A 6,000-nucleotide genomic window follows, 5' to 3' on the forward strand; every position below is an offset into this window, starting at 1 on the left:
TAAAAAAACTCAATTAAGAAAAATATGAAGAACTTCATAATATATTACATAAAATATGATAAAATTTTATACTTTTATATTCTAAATAAAATAAAAAGTGATATGTATTACATTCACAATAAATTTTTTTGCAATAAAATTGTAGCAGTAATATAATATCTAATGATTTATATATTAAGGTTTATGGATAAGTATGATATAATTGTCTTTTTATCAAAATATTAAGGTTATAATAGGTATTTTAAAAAGGCGTAATAACTTATTGAATAAGCTGCTTATGAAAAGCAACTCTCTACCTGCTTTTAAAAGTTATTGACGAAATGGAGAAAATTATTAAATAAGTTGCTTTCACAAAATTTACCAAACATTATTTTTATCAAAAGTTATAAAATAAACAGTTTATTGAGTTTCAATCTCAATCCCAAACAGGGCCTAAATAGCTAGCTTTTCCATAATATACATTCGATAACTAAAACAACGTCTATATAAAGAAAGTTAACAAACGAAACGAAAACACATATAAGATGAAAAAGAGACGCGGTCTTTAGAGTCATAAACATACAAAAACTTTAAAAAGTTTCTCATTCTCAAATTAAGTAAAAAGGTAGCTAGGTAGCTAGTTCTTTCCTTTCGTTCCCATGCATGCTGAATATTGCTGATGCATCTCTCTAGCTAGGTAGAAAATCCAGTCCTAGTGAAGAGAATTTGAGAGCCGTCAGTGATATAGTACTTGTACAAGGGCTTCTCATCTTGCATTTTCTTAGACATGTACCAGAGAGTAATACTCTCAGTATCAATGGCGCAAATCTCAGCAAGTTTCTGCTTCACTTGAATAACTTTGTGAACCTTGTTCACCCTTAGTCCTATGTCGAATGCCGGTGAAGAAACTGATACAGTGATAACTCTTTCATCAGGATACATGTCAATGGCAAGAATAAGCTCAGTAAATGTCCCGAAATTGTACCGATTGATGGGGGTCCAGTCCAATAGCTTCGTGTTGCCGTATAACAGGTTCTGTCTGCTCACAGGAACCCTTATTTTTTCATTTATCATTTGTTTCAGTTGAAGTATTGTTGCAGAGGTCGGCATTGTGATTTGAGGCCTTATTTCACCTCCTGAGATGAGGAAAGTCACTTCTTCGAGGGTCATGGTGATGATCTTGACTCTCAGAAATCTGCGACTGAAACTTTTCACTAATAACAACAAGCTATTGAAAATTAAGCTTCATGAATAATCTGTCAAGGTTATAGCATGATTCTTGAAAAAGTGAACTTAACTATTCTAATTCTTTCAAAATCTAGCTTGCAGTCTTAATTACCTTTTCATGGATGGTTTCCCGTGTACACACTTTCCACTGTTACATTCTTATCACGTTTTTCTACTAATTAATTATGTATAAGAGTACATAAATACAGGTTTTACAAGAATCTAATAGATAATTAGAAGACAATACACCGACATAGCCAAGATTCTCTTTTTTTTTTTTAATCCTTTTGAGATTAAATGAAAATATAAAATGTTCTGCTTAATATGACAGGATGGGAAGAAGTGTAAATTAAATTTAATTATATGCCACAATAAAGTAATGTTTTCATGAGAAAAGCTATTAGGGAACCAATGCAACAAAAGAACAAATAAAAAAGGTAAGTGACTGTATACATATGAGAGGATATGGCATGAGATGTTTACCAAATTATAAGCGGGTGCTCGAAAAATTAACTAAGATCAAAGTATAATATTACATTAGTGTGTGTGTTTGTGGGTGCGCAAATATTAATAAAGAGAAATGCAACAAAATACCCAAAAGTATATGTGTATCTCATGATGGATCACGAGTAAAATAGCACATGAGAATGAATATTATCATCATTTTAAGAGTGTATACTTACAAGAAATTAATGAAGTAAACGATGAGAGATTCAAAATATTTTTGTAGTATAACGCCCACTTAATGCATGTATGACACGTGTATATAAATTGAATAAACTATCAATTATATGATAATTTTTCAAAATTAATGCACATATGTCATACATGCATTAAGTGGGTAAGTACAACTATTAAAGATACTCTAAAATCTCAAAAAAACGACATACTAAAAGATTGTCTTAAGAGTACACACTTATTGGATATTAATGAAAAAAACGACACGTCAAAAGATTCAATAATAGATATTAATGAAGAAAACGACACGCCAAAAGATTCAATAATTTTAAGAGTATATACGAAATTTATGAATAAGAAGATTTGAGAAAAAAAAAAGTGGCATAGGGAATAAAAGAAGTTTGAATATTCAGTAAAAAATGAACATACCAGAGATATTTTACAAACCAAAAAAATATTAGAAGATGAGTAATATGATTATATCTAGACTATTTTGTAAGAAAAAATGAATTATATATTTCTATTAAAAAGGAGAGACTAGCTGACCAGTAAATGTCTTTCTAATCCAACTTGTTGAAAAATGAATTGTCCAAGAAAAACCTCATTAAAAATGAAACTTACATTAAAAATCTCAAGAAGAATTGAATAAAAAATTTAAAAAAAAATCAACAAATTGTGGGTCACCACAGAGAAACAGAAAAGGAGAATAAGTATTATAGGCACGTTGGCACATTTTCCTAGTAGATCTATCAAAATAAAAGGAAGGAAATTCAGATAAAACCTCTCAAAGAGAATTTTTCGAAATTTTGAAGCTATTTGAAAAAATTCTCAAAACACACAAAATATGCATGTAGGCTCCAGGATCTAAAATTAATGTAAGAAAATTGATAACATACCTCACGCAGTATTTCACACACTGTCAACGCCTGGTGCCTGCGTGATTATTGAACAAAAAACGGAAAAATAAATAAATTAAAACGCAACACATAAAAAAGAAAAGAAAAGAAAAGAAAAGGTAGCTATTAACAATAAATAATAAAAAAAATATATCATAAGAGCTAATGATATGTGGGTCTCAAAACAGAGCTACTTTTCTTCTCTACACAATTAACATATCCACAATTATGTTCATTATACACTGAAGTGTTAAATAGAATAATTTAATAAAACTCAACCTTAACAAACTAAAAGAGATGTGAATGCAACTTCACCTGCGCAAGAAGAATCAATCTATCACTATTGTTTTAATGCCTCTGGTTTATATCTAGGCAGTTACAAAAGCAAACAGCCAATGAGTTGATGGCCAGAAAACAGCAATGGGGCCTACTGCCTGTGCCAGATGGGGCTTAGCATGAACCCCATTTGTTGCATTTTGGTCGCAATTATCAAACATTGGCTGTTATACATTGTGATAAGTGGCTTATGAGGTAGGCTACGTACGTTTAATGATCCTTTCTGCCATTACCATATACTGCCTCTAGTAAGTCTTGCCAATGTGTCATCATTTGGTTAATCGTTTATCGGCTTCTCACCTCGATCGACTGTGAACGCCTCATAAAAGGTTGTATCAATAAATGTTGTTATATAGTGGGATATAGTACTTGTCTATTTGAAAATCACAATCTGATTTTTACATTTATGTCATCATATCATTCGACATAGACCCTTTTATAAATGCACAGGTACAAAATCATAGAGTGAAGTACACCTTTTTGGGTCACCGATTATTGTTGGGACGGTATTACACTCCTTTTATAATCAGAGCAAGAATTCGACTCTTCACAAGGTAGTGTCACATTGGGCCTAGCAGGGATTTTTTTTTGAAAAATTTTAAATCCATTTTAAAGTTATCTCACCCCATTGTTGATTTGAATTACCATAAAAGTTCTTTCTAAATTTGAAAATCATCAAAAATATCAAATATTAATAGCATGAATTTTGGCTTAGTCTGCGTTTTCACTTTGTAAATATTTATAGATAATATAGTATATGATAGATCTCATATTTAATGTGCATAGATTTTTTAACCATAATGGACAAGCCTCTAATTCATGCTATAGTTGCTTAATTTAGATTCTTGGTACTCATAATTTTAGTATCCTTAAAAAAAAACTACTAGATATCCTTAGTACTATAATTTTTTTAGTATTTTTTATCCTAAATTTTAATGTGGCACTCATCTATTGAATTATTAATTTTACAACTCATAAAATTATTTATTATTTCATTTTACTATCAAATATATGAATGTCACTTCACTTTTCATTGTAAAGAAAAGTAAATTATAAAAAATAATTAATAAAAAAAATAAAAATTACATGATCTCACTTGGCATCGTAGTGATTCCATGTCCTTGCAAATATTATTTAAAAACAATAATTGATCATCTTATTCAACCAATTACAAATTAAAAACAAGAAGAAGATTGAGGATTCCAATCTGATCCATCTTGACCACAAACTCAGCAAAATCTTTAGGGAAAGTAGATCCATGTGTGAATATGTAACAGATTGTAATTCCACGTAAGCTCTCGTGTCGGGGGTCATCGAGGAGGAGGGCGGCATCAGATTGGAACAGGCCTTTTCTTTTAGCAACAAGAGTGTTGTGAGTGGCGGACCCAAACACTTAAATTAGGAGATTTAGTGTAAAAAAAATTATTTAATTTAGGGAAATATTCACTTGAATACATTTTAAGTTTCATAAACTCAAATTCCATTACTTTATTTTAAATTCTAAATAATAATAGTAATAAACTATTTATTTTAAATGGTGAAAGTATCATTTTTATAAGTAATTTCTACAAAATATTTTAAAAAATAAAATAATGTGGGCTATTGGGATTTGAATCGAGACTTCAAAACCATCAAATAACACTCTTATCATTGAACTATAAGTCTTTTGTTACATGGAGAATGTGTCCAAATTTTTTTTTATTCAACTATTTCATAAAGGGTTTTGGGTACATCTAAAAGAAAAATTAATGCATCATAAGGGACCGAAGCTCATTCTGAGTCTTAGTTGAGTCCGCGCATGAGTGTAATAGTTGTCATTAAACGTTTTGAAGCTAGGGATGACAACATTCCTAGTGAGAGCTTGTACTCGTAGCCCCCAGTTAATACAGATCTAATATGAGTTCCTAAAGAGCTTAAAATTGAAAACATGTCTATTTCAAGGATAAGCTCAAATCTTAAATATGTTTTGGGTTTGAATTCGGGATTTTATTGGTCCCTCAAACTCGACTAAAAAAATATTTTTGTTTTTCTTAAATAAAAACATATTTTCAATTTTAATCAAATAATTACAAAAATATAATAAAACGACAGAACCCTAGATCTAAACCTATGGCCTCTATCAAAAACTCTACTCTCTACCCATCGGCAACTCCAATTCTCCAACGGATGTTCCCCTTCCCAATCATCACGTCTGACACTAAAAAACCAAGCTTCGCCGTGAACGTTGCTCTCCTATCTCGCCTAAAGATCAAGCTTCGCCCTCAATGTCGCTCTCCTCTCTCACTTAAAGACCAAGCTTTGGCTCAAGCCACTAACCCTTTATCGCGAGCGCTGTCATTTCTGAATGTGGCTCACATTCATGAGTATAGATAAATTAAGACTACTCACATTTTTATGAATAGATAGTGATGAAAACAATTATTCCATATTTCTAAAAGATTAAGATAATAATAATTTACTCACTTTCTAGATGGATGGAATAAAATGAAATCCATTTTATATCCAAAGAGTCCCTAACTTAGCCAATATACAACTTTGCCTGCAAATTGCCCATCAATCTAAAGGCTATATAAAGGAATAGGGTAGAAAATTCTAAGTATTCTTTAAATTTAATTCTAAAATTCTATGGCTGGAGGTAGTGGCAGAGATAGGAATTCAATCTAGTAGGGGCTAAATTCAAACATTAATATATTTTAAAAATGGTCAACAAATAAACTAAAAATTCATTAATATATTCAATTCAATACATTTATAGTGTCCTTGATGTGTTTTCATATGTTGAAATTATTGAAGAATAACCCATCATCAAGATCACAAAATATATCGTTTTTTATCTATACAAATGGTTTCTCCATCGATTTCACTAACCATTTTTCAACATATT

This window comes from Citrus sinensis, chromosome 2, assembly GCF_022201045.2.
Source record: "Citrus sinensis cultivar Valencia sweet orange chromosome 2, DVS_A1.0, whole genome shotgun sequence".
Taxonomy (NCBI): Eukaryota; Viridiplantae; Streptophyta; class Magnoliopsida; order Sapindales; family Rutaceae; genus Citrus; species Citrus sinensis.